The 12,290-nt window shown below is 38.7% G+C and overlaps 1 long non-coding RNA gene across 1 annotated transcript; it reads left to right on the top strand.

The window, feature by feature from the left end:
* Positions 1–6,040: 6,040 nt before the first annotated feature.
* LOC141342084 (uncharacterized) lies at positions 6,041–10,867 on the top strand. Its single transcript, XR_012356658.1, has 2 exons — positions 6,041–6,514; positions 9,063–10,867. It is a non-coding gene; the product is annotated as an uncharacterized lncRNA (long non-coding RNA).
* Positions 10,868–12,290: the final 1,423 nt, after the last annotated feature.

Genomic DNA, 12,290 nt, shown 5'->3' with positions numbered 1-12,290 from the left:
CAGTAAATTAATCGCATTGCGTTTTCAATTTACAGGATATAAAGTTTGTAGCTACATGGGCGCTAAGTTTTTCCTGTTGTTTAATATATTTGGCCAAAATCTCACAATTTAAGAGATTAACCTCTATACACTGGATATTTAAAACAAAAGTACATTGTACAAGTATATTGGCCACAACTAGACAGCAAAAATGCTTTGACTCCTTTCTGTCTTCAAACATTAGCCTTTATAGACTGTATTTCTTGAGTAAAGAAAACGCTGTACTTATTCAAACAGCAGTTCTTTATATACCCTTGCATTGCGAAGAATACGTCTATCTACGTCTGCCACAAACAGACATGACAATGGCCACTAGCACTAATTTAAAATAATAATAACAAAATATAAAAGAGATAGGAAGTTTTTGATAATTTTCCATGCCACACCCAACAACCTGTTACAACGCACTAGTGTTCCGTGGCACAGTGGTTAGGAAACATTGGTTCAATAGATGCCTTTGGCCCTTAAATGGTCAGTTTTTTCTGACTGGTGTGCAGCACGGCATGAAGACCTGCACCCTTGTGATGTGTCATGTTGACTTTTCTCCAAGATCTGCTTGATAGGGTGTGCACCCCTTCCATGCTCAAAGTGTTTGTGGCAGCCTGTTTTGTGGCTGGCCTGTCTGTCCACAAAAATGTCCTTGTCATTACATTTCTGAGGGGAGCTTGGAGACTGAATCTGCCTTGTCCACACTCTGTGCTTACGTGGAACTTGTCTTTAGTCCTCAGGGTCTAACAGGTCCCTCTGTTTGAGCCACTCCAGTCGGCCGATCAGTGGTACATGTTGCTCAAGACCGCCCTCCAGTTGGCATTAGCGTTGGTCAAACGAGTAGGTGAATTGCGAACACTCTTAATTAGTGTTTCATGCCTGAATATTGCAAGTGCACCTGTCTGCAGCCTGCAGATCGAGGCGGGGCTGAATCTGGGGCGGGGCTGCACGTGTCGCCCCGCCCACATGCCTTATCATTGGTTGTAGGTAAATTAATGACGTCACGCAACATCCCTCCCACAACTCATCTCATTGGTTAGTGAAATGGATTGACGTCACTGCCACGATAAACAGAAAATGCAGTTGGAAACTTATGGATTATACGTTTTATATAAACGCTGAATCCTTTGCTTATTTATTCAGCTGTCAGATGTGTACAAATCTAAATTAAGTTTTTTAAAAACATACACTTATGACTGGTTTGTGGTCCAAGGTTACATACATTTACAAGCAAGACATCTTTCCGCTGTTTAGTTATCCCATTTCTGGCAATCTGTGACTATAAATCAAAATGTTAACCAATGGTGTTTATTACAGCTTTTTTGATTATTGTCTTAATTGTTAATAAGAAACAAAAAATACTAATAATGCAGTAATTTCGAGAATATTTTCTAATCTTTGAAGTACATTAATTTCTCTAAGAACTTGAAATAACACCCTTTGACCCTTCCCGAAGTATATCTACTAAATTGAAAAATATTTTCATTTCTTCTAATTTCGCTATTAATTGTCTTCTTTCAGTTTCATATTTCCTGCACTCTAATATGACGTGTTCCACTGTTTCTTCATGCCCGCAATATTCACATTTCCCTGTGCCATGTTTACCTATTTTCAGTAATGTTCCATTTAATCCCGTGTGTCCAAACCGAAGCCTTGATATTATTGTCTCTTCTCGCCTATTCCTCCCTGTACACCTTATTTCTCCCACTCTCCTTTGAATCTTAAGAAAACATCGTCCTTTCCTATTTTCTTCCCATTGTTTTTGCCATTGTTTCTTTAATTTATTTTTAATAATACTCATATTTTCTGTTCTACTTATACTAACTGTAAAATCAATTTGATTATTTTTGGTAACTTCCTTTGCTGTTTTATCTGCTATTTCATTTTTTTTTTTTTTTTTGCATTATTTGAACAATTAACATTCAATTCATGATGCATTACAATCATAAACAATTACTCATTTTAACAAAAATAATAAAATAAACATAAATGTGAATAATTTTTTTTACAGTAATAAAAAAATCAAGGGGATATACAAAATAAATATAACAAAGAGGAGGAGTTCAGTTTTTTTTTGATAGCTTTTTGCCTTGACAGTCCTTGAAGGGTTTTAAAATAATTTTTTAAGTCAATTTTTGAAATGAAAAATGCTGGGCTTAATTTCAGACCCTTTACATTTGTGTATGCAATACTTGCCTAATAATATAAGAAGATTTAACATAACATTGTGACTGTTATCCATGCCTTTTTTATCACAAAAGAAAATAACATCTCTTTTACTTATATTAATTTTTGAACCACTCAACATTACAAATAAACATTCAAAGTCAAACCAGAAGTATTTTTTAAATGTATACATTCAAAAACATTCAAATAAGGTGCAAAATAGACTCAGCAAAAAACACAAAATCCATCTAAATTATTTTTGTATCTCTTGAGAAACAGGTTAGTTGGATAAATCATGTGTATAATTTTAAAGTAGGTTTCAGTAGGACTTTGTTGGTGACGCGATATTTGTTATTATAGGTCCTATATGTTGAAATGTTGCAGGACAATGAATCAAATATCTTAAAAGAGCATTTTTTTTTTTAAATCTTTTATATTAATACCATTTAGTAAAATCTCTTTTTTAAATGTTGATTGCTTGGATTCATTTCGACCTTGTAGAAGTCTCACAAATCCCGCTGGTATTGCATCAATTACAATACTATATTCACAAGGAGGAATTGGAATACCAAATTTCTTTAAAAATTCGCTATATGTAAGAAGAAATCCTTCATTACTAATCAGCTGTGAAACCAACATAATACCATTTTCAATCCAATTAATATAAAAAATCGTTTTGTTCTTATATTTAACATATTTATAATTCCATATTATCTGTCTATGGGGAGAAAAATTGTGTTTGTATATGAGATTTTATCTGCTATTTCATTTCCCTTAACTCCATAATGTTTTTAACGTCATTATACTTTGCCACCAATGAGATGAGTTATGGGAGTTACGCTATCTCGACATTATTAATTTAGCTTCAACCAATGAGAAGGCATGTGGGCGGGGCTGCACGTGTCGCCCCACCCACATGCCTTCTCATTGGTTGTAGGTAAATTAAAGGGATAGTTCACCCAAAAATGAAAATTTGATGTTTATCTGCTTACCCCTAATGCATCCAAGATGTAGGTGACTTAGGCCCAATCCCAATTCTATTTTCTACCCCTCCGCCTACCCCTCGCCCCTTCCCCTTGTCCCTTGAAACAAAGTGTAAAGGGGAAGGGCTAAAATATTTCCCCTAAGAAATGGGACACCACTACAACACTGTGATACGTCATCATACGTAGTCGCTAGTTCCTAATGTTACGTCAGAGGACATGCGCAGATGTTTATCACTCATTCCAAGATGTCAAAATGTTGTCATGTTGCAAAAAATACAAATGTACGGTGTACGCACCGTTCATTCACATGTGGCCGTAAGCAAAACAAACAACGCATTATCACATGCGCGGCAAATTGCTAATCAGTGTAGTGGTGCCTGGAGAAGTATATATGCTTCCTTTGTGAATTTCGTTTTCAACTTTCTATTTGAACGCATTCATTTTCTGGATCATTGGACTAAAATGTTTACAGGGGTTCACTGGTTTAAGAAATTTTTGATCGTAAAAATCAGCTTCTTTTTATTTGTAAGGTATCGTTTGTATTATTATGTACTGATTTAAATTACTGGTGCGGTAGACGTAGTGAACGCAGGTGCATTAGGCGCAATCATCTCAAAGCAAGCCGGCTCCACGGTCCTGACTGCATCATCACTGCCTTTATTGGGTGTTTTGAGCGAATATTTACATTTATTCACATGACTGGATGTGGTGGACTGCCATGATTTTGGCGAATGCAGGACACTACTGAATAATGCGCATTAGAGGGGATTTAAAAAGTGGAAGTGTGTATATATACACCGTATACCTGCGTACACCCTCCACTACACCACCGTTGCAAATTGCCGTGCCACTGGTCTTTCATGTTTCTAACATGCAGTCAAGTGTATATGACATAAAAATATATTTTGTAATATCGTGCAATCAGTGCTATCTGCTAGCAAACTTTAGCGATTTTTTTGCAAATGTTTATTTACAAAACAACACCATAAACACAAACACAAGATTGAAGGTAATATACATATAATGAAACATTGTCATGAAAATCCTTATTAAAGGCAAAAATTACTTATATTTACGAGTCTGCTTGCTCGAGTGAGCAGCCATGTTGGAAATTTCTCTTAGCCCTTCGTTTGAAGTGAGGTCCTGAAAAATCTTCGTTTGGAGGGCTATCTGGCCCTTCCCCTTACCCCTACCCCTCCAACCAAAAGAGAAATGAGACACCCCTACCCCTTCACGTGAACGCGCCAAACGGAGGGGTAGGGCTAAGTGTAGGGGTAAGGGGTAGAATTGGGATTGAGCCTTAGTTTCCTCAGAAAAACACAAACGAAGATTTTTAATGAAAACCGGTGCTGTCTGCCAGCCTTATCATGGTTGTGGATGGGCACCAGACCTTTAAAAGTAAACAAAAACATGCACAGACAAATACAAATTACACCCTGCGGCTCGTGACGATACATTGATGTCCTAAGATACGAAACGATCGGTTTTTGCGAGAAACTGAACAGTATTTATATCATTTTTTACCTTTGATACACAGCCACGTCCATCTGTCCTGTTCACGAGTTTGGCATCAGTCACGTCACATGTGCACGCGCTTCTGGCGTAGAATACGCAAACACCGTAAGCGATCTGTCGCATGAATACGACACTCATTGTTTACACAGAGCACAGAGATTGTGGGTATAGCGGCTATTCAAAATGGTAATTACTTGCGCGTGTCCTGGTTGTTTAAACCGATTTAAAGCTAAAAGATTAAGTTTCCTTGCACAAACTCATCCGGGACTTTTCAGTGATTTTCCCTTACGGCGTTTGCGTATTCTACACCAGAAGCGCATGCAAACTCGTGCTCATGACAGATGGACGTGGCTGTGTATCAAAGGTAAAAAATGATATAAATACTGTTCAGTTTCTCATAAAAAACGATCGTTTCGTGTCTTAGGACATCAATGTATCGTCACGAGCCGCAGGGTGTAATTTGGATTTGTCTGTGCATGTTTTTGTTTACTTTTAAAGGTCTGGTGTCCATCCACACCCATGATAAGGCTGGCAGACAGCACCGGTTTTCATTAAAAATATTCGTTTGTATTTTTCTGAGGAAACAAAGTCACCTACATCTTGGATGCATTGGGGGTAAGCAGATAAACATCAAATTTTCATTTTTGGGTGAACTATCCCTTTAATAATGTCGAGATAACGTAACTCCCACAACTCATCTAATTGGTGGCAAAGTAATGACGTTGAAAACATTATGGAGTTAAGGGAAATGAAATAGCAGATAAAATAGCAAAGGAAGCTACTAAAAATAATCAAATTGATTTAACAGTTAGTATTAGTAGAACAGAAATTAAGAGTATTATTAAAAATAAATTAAAGAAACAATGGCAACAACAATGGGTAGAAAATAGGAAAGGACGATGGTTTCATCAAGGAGAGTGGGAGAAATAAGGTGTACAGGGAGAAATAGGCGAGAAGAGACAATAATATCAAGGCTTCGGTTTGGACACACAGGATTAAATGGAACAATACTGAAAATAGGTAAACATGGCTAAGGGAAATGTGAATATTGCGGGCATGAAGAAACAGTGGAACACGTCATATTAGAGTGCGGGAAATATATGAAACCGAAAAAAGACAATTGACCTTATGCACGGAGCGTAATATGGAATTACCCATATAACCAAAAGATGGCGGCAGAGGATTATTTTTTTCTCCCTATATTTTTCCAGACGCCTTGCTTTTCGATTTATTATAAAATTACTAGTATAATAAATTGTAGTACTTTTACCGTCCTCATGTATAGGCCTATAAGTGCAGAAAATCAATAAGCTCACACACAAACAGCCTATAAGGGTGAATATAAGAATTAATGTGTTTTGCAGTGAGGTTTTCTTAAGTTAATATTTTGTAGTTTCTTGTATTTCGCAGTTTGCTTCATTTAAGAGTGTGATGATACAGTTCTGTCTGGGAATGTTTTATCTGTCTGTTTCAGGGTTATCTGTCGGCAGGAAACCAGTTGAGTGCGGCTGCACTATCTTCCTCTCTTCCTTATAGTTGCCCTGGATCATCTGTAATTTTCCTTCCCATATGTAGAAGTATTTGCTTAAATGATATGTGAACCCCCGCCTACATGAAGGCTTGTAAGGGTGCTGTATAAAAGATGGGACTGCCCCATCTTCTTTGGTAGATAACAATAAACCAACTTGTATTAGACTTTGGTGTGTTGTTGTCTATCCCAAGCGCTTGTTGCTGATCCACTCGACAGACCTGAGAAACTGCAGTGACCCAGAAACGAGGTTCTAACAATTTGGTGACCGCGACGTGATGTCTCTGATCAGGTAAGATGAAGTATAGTTTGTCTACCTGGTTAGTTACATTATTGTTCGTGTTGTGAGTAGATACGATGAAGTATAGTTTGTCTATCTAGATATTGCGCAGACCAGGTAAGATGAAGTATAGTTTGTCTATCTGAAGGCTGCCGCAAATACATTGCGAGGACCAGGTAAGGCGAAGTATAGTTTGCCTATCTGAAGGCCGCCGCAATATTCTCAGCAAAACTGAGAGAGCGCGCTCAAATAAATTAAAAGCAAAAGTGTGGGTCACGAGTTTCGGTCTGTCCCGTGGTGAGGTGAATATCTGTATATATTATCTGTATATCTATCATGGGAGCCACCTATCCTAAACCAAATCCTGGCGAAACACCAAATGATTGGATGAATAGATGTATTTGGGGTTTTTACACAAATTTATGGGTGAATAATTTAGCGGGTTGGACCGAAGCCAATGGGATGTATCCTACATATCCGCGAATGGGTTCTTTTGACCCAAATCATATGGCACAAGCTTTTCGATTGACATATAAAGGCGAAGGTGACCCTGAATGGGACCAAAAATATATGAAAGACGGGTATGATGTTTGGTTAAAAATGCAAACTGTATGGAATGATAAACAGGGTATTTCACTGCCAAAATCTGTCAGGAATGTGGTACCGAAAAAGCCGACGGGTAAGAACGAGAAACAATTATTAGCTGAGGCTGAGTTGAAGTTACAGAAAACCAAATTAGAGAAAGCAGCTAAACTCTATCCAGTCTGTTTCCACATTCTCGCCATGCGCGCCACCACCTTATCCTGCACCCGCGCCTGTCGTGCCCACGCTTACTTCCGCAGAGCATTGCGCGCCCCCACCAGCGCCCGTCGAGAAAATAAATGAAGCTCATTTATGGATAACAAAACGACAGGGCCACATAGAGATAACTCCGCCGTCCGTCTCGACTTTGAAAGACATTTTGAGCATGTTACCAGAAGTGGACAAACCATTACACTTCGTGGAAATGTTGATAAAATTGTCGTGGCACAGCCATTTCACTGGCGCAGATTATAAGTTCATAATAATGTCAAAAATGTGTAATAAGTCTGATGAGACGCATCTGCTCGAGGCTGTTCCCTGCCTAAAACCAGAAAATGATCGACCTAAGTGTGTGTGTCCAACACACTGATAAAGAGTCTTGCCTGGCTAAGACAACCTTGAAGATAGATAAAGCCTCTATGTGTGTGTGTGTGTCAGTCTCTATCGAGAGTGCTGAAGCTGACTTCTGCTGATGAAACTGCAAACTATTTTCTTCAGTAAACAACAGCATCTTGTTGAAACAGTTATTGAGGCCTCTTGTCTACTTCTCTCGTTAGCTATAGTAAAAACAAAGGGTCACTCGAATTTATACACAGATGAGGCTAAGGGTAACTCACCAAGAGGGGCCTCCAAGCCATCATGTTAATGTAGCTCTAGTGTCAACCTCAAAAATGACGTCGTCACTAATTCCAGATGTTGACCTTGTCGCGGTTCAGAAAGTAGCAAGTGAATCTGACCGTCAATTCTGGTCAGTTTTTTCTGCGCCTCAGGGACCTGATGACCTCTGGCGTGACAAAGAGGGTCGACTGTGTTTACCTACGTCTGTTTTACCGTTTCTCGTCCGCGAATTTCATGGTATCACTCATCGCGGCCGAAGAGGGGTACTAGATACAATGCGAGGTCTATTTTGTGTCGACCAATTACCTCAAACGGTTAATGACATTCTTGACAGATGTTTAATTTGCGCTAAAAATAATATAAGCAAACCTCCAGCAAAACATCAACACCTGCCGAGGCCTAACCAACCGTTTACTGAGTGGCAGGTTGATTTCACACACATGCCCAAGAGGGGACCTTTTAAATACCTCTTGGTGCTTCTGGACAAATTTTCTAAGTGGGTAGAGGCCTTTCCATGTGCCAAAGAAAACGCCAATATGGTCGTGCAGTTTTTAACCAAAGAAATCACACCCAGATATGGTATCCCGGTATCAATAGATTCCGATAAGGGCACACCTTTCACATCAAAAGTATCTTAACAACAGATAAGAAAAGCAATGATAAGTATGAATACATCCGATTGGACAAGGGTACTTCCAATTGTCTTAGCAGACCTAAGAATGATGCCTCAGCCAAATTTAGATAAACTATCACCCTATGAGGTGGTGATGGGCTGACCTTTCCCCATCCCTTGGCGCCACGGAATGGTAGGGATAGGTGTAGTGTTAACTGATCATATGTCTGAGTACTCTGTAGGCCTAATAGAAAAATTAACTGAGTTCTGGGAAAGGGTTAACAAGAAACACCCTGAGATCCCTAAAGCTAACTCACACCCCTTTGAAGTGGGCAATCATGTATTGATAAAGAAACTAAAAACCGGGGGCCTTAATGACTCTCTGTATGATGGGCCTACAGAGATACTAGCTGTGACCAGAACTGCTGTTTTAACTGATCTTTTTCCACAGTGGATTCATGCAACCAGAGTGAAACCCTTGAAATGAAAAACAATGTATTACATGTACTAACTGTTTTTGTCTTCCAGAGCAATAATGTGTATTGTCCTAGCTGGACTCATGGTACCCAACGCTTCAAAGGAGGAGGCGAAAAGAAACCTCTTCTGGCAGTATGCCAACTGGACAGCGCGTCAACTGACCAATGAATCCTGTGTGGTGTGTTAAGAATTATTCTGCACCGCAATAACCGTATCCTTGAAACCATTTGTCTATAACAATTTCACTGTGTTTTGTACATATTATATAGGGAAAATGTATGTATATTCTCCTAGGTGTGTAAAGAGGGTAACAACACCCTATACTGATGAAACTAAACGGTACCAAAATTACTGTTGTATGAATGAAACGTGCAAGAAAGAAGGTAGTGCATCAAGTAAAAATGAAACTGAAACTGTTGATGTAAAAGTTAGCCTGGTGTTACCTGAAGGTTTTATGTTTTCTAATTGTTTTAATGGGACATCAGGTGAAAGCGTGACAGGTATAAGTGCTACAAATTGCAAACAAATAATAAACCAAGGGCAGGGTATAGAAAGGTGGCTGCAAAGCTACTGTCCAAGGTTCGAGAGGGGCTCATGTGAGAAGAACACCGCAGCATGTGCTAAGGGAAATAATAGAACTGTTTGTTACACCTCCACGAACACTGCCTGTGTATCACTACTAATGTACTGTGAGTCCCCCTGGCCAGCGAAAGGTGCAGTGCTGGCTGATGACTGGTACTGGTATTGTGGTGAGGACACTGTAAACAACACTTACAGGATGAGCTGGACAGGCCTCTGTGAACCAGTGCAGCTGCAACATCGTGTGACTGTTATGCATACACAACGTGATTTGTCTTTCAGGAGCAAACGATCAGTGGACAACGAGGACATCCCTGATGAACATCAGATGAGGTCACACTGGACTCGGTTCTGGAAGTCTATGGTACCTCAGTTCGGCGTCTCTGACTTACTGAGACAACAGGACATCATACATTATCGACTGGCATCATTTGTTAACAGCACCACAGCTGCACTGGTAGGGGTACAAAGCGAACTGAGAGCACTGAGACAGGTGGTCATGCAGAACAGGTTGGCCCTGGACATGCTTCTTGCCCAACAGGGAGGGGTTTGTTCTGTTGTAGGTGACAAATGCTGCACATACATACCTGCAAATGATGAGCCCGAGGGATCAATTGGCACTGCTGTAGCTACTATGAAGCAGATTTCATCCCAGATATATGAGGATGAGCTAAAGTCTAGAACTAACAATTGGAATTGGGGTATTCTCTCTAGCCTATTTGGCACGTTTGCACCTTATGTCTCAATGATAATACCGGTATTACTTATTTTGTTTTTATTGTGTATTTTTGGTCCATGCATTGTGAAATGTTTCACACAACGGATGTATACTATGGTGTCTGCTATCTCTGCAGGATATCACCCACTGCCACAGAAGGATACAGGAGAATCCAGACTCTAGAGAGAGTCTGGAAGAGGGGATTATAAGAATTAATGTGTTTTGCAGTGAGGTTTTCTTAAGTTAATATTTTGTAGTTTCTTGTATTTCGCAGTTTGCTTCATTTAAGAGTGTGATGATACAGTTCTGTCTGGGAATGTTTTATCTGTCTGTTTCAGGGTTATCTGTCGGCAGGAAACCAGTTGAGTGCGGCTGCACTATCTTCCTCTCTTCCTTATAGTTGCCCTGGATCATCTGTAATTTTCCTTCCCATATGTAGAAGTATTTGCTTAAATGATATGTGAACCCCCGCCTACATGAAGGCTTGTAAGGGTGCTGTATAAAAGATGGGACTGCCCCATCTTCTTTGGTAGATAACAATAAACCAACTTGTATTAGACTTTGGTGTGTTGTTGTCTATCCCAAGCGCTTGTTGCTGATCCACTCGACAGACCTGAGAAACTGCAGTGACCCAGAAACGAGGTTCTAACAGTGAATTATTTAAATACTAATATATAGTTCACTACAAATACATTAAATAATTATGGTATAATAATTAAATAATGCACTCAATATGAATCGATAGGAATATGAAATATTTTATACAATTTAATAACATCTTTTAAGTTTTATCTTGAACTGTAAAATCTATTGAATAGCATATATTTAACCAATACTTATTTATTACTGCTGTAGTTTTGTTACTCTAAATTTAGTCTGAATCATTTTAAGCTCTTTTTTTGACATCAGCTTGTCAGATGTTTGTCTGGGTATTACTGTCAATCATAGCAATGACTCGCGCATATTTAGACAATTTACTCGCCTGTTTTTTTTTTTAACTGGCATTTGTCATTCTTGAAACGGTATACATGGACGTTTGGTCCTCTTAGACAAACAACACTTTTCTTCGATTGCATATGGTCAATTAATAGCGAAATTAGAAGAAATGAAAATATGTTTCAATTTAGTAGATATACTTCGGGAAGGGTCAACAGATGGTTATAGGGTGTTATTTCAATTTCTTAGAGAAATTAATGTATTTGAGCACAGAGGACCCAGATTGCTGATTAATTGCGACGTCATTAATTTACCTTCAACCAATGAGAAGGCATGTGGGCGGGACGACACGTGCAGCCCCGCCCCAGATTCAGCCCCGCCTCGATCTGCAGGCTGCAGACAGGTATGGCAAGCCGTTTTAGCTTAAAATAGTCTGTGTTACTCGTCGTAATTGCATTTTTACTAGTAATAATTCAATTAGAGAGCTCTATAATTACATTGTTACTAGTAAAAATGCCAATTAGAGAGCTCTCTAATTCAGTTCTTACTAGTAACAATTATAATTAGAGAGCTCTCTAATTTAGTTAGAGAGCTCTGCAATTGTATTTTTACTAGTAAGTTCTGAATTATAGAGCTCTCTAATTTAGTTCTTACTAGTAACAATTACAATTAGAGAGCTCTCTAATTCAATTATTACTAGTAACAATTGAGTTAGAGAGCTCTCTAATTGAATTAGAGAGCTCTGCAATTACATTCTTACTAGTAAGAATTCATTTAGAGAGCTCTACAACTCAATTCTTACTAGTAACAATGCCATTTAGAGAGCTCTTTAATACAATTCTTACTAGTAAGAATTGGATTAGAGAGCTCTCTAATTGAATTAGAGAGCTCTGCAATTGTAATCTTACTAGTAATAATTTAATTAGAGAGCTCTACAATGTAGTTCCTACTAGTAACAATGCACATTAGAGAGCTCTCTAATTAAGTTCTTACTAGTAAAAATGCAATTACAGAGCTCTCTAAATCAATTCTTACTAGTAAGAAAT

The sequence above is a fragment of the Garra rufa genome, chromosome 9 (genome assembly GCF_049309525.1).
Source record: "Garra rufa chromosome 9, GarRuf1.0, whole genome shotgun sequence".
NCBI lineage: Eukaryota > Metazoa > Chordata > Actinopteri > Cypriniformes > Cyprinidae > Garra > Garra rufa.
Note: the sequence above shows the minus strand (reverse complement) of the source record. Positions and strands in the feature narration are given on the sequence as shown.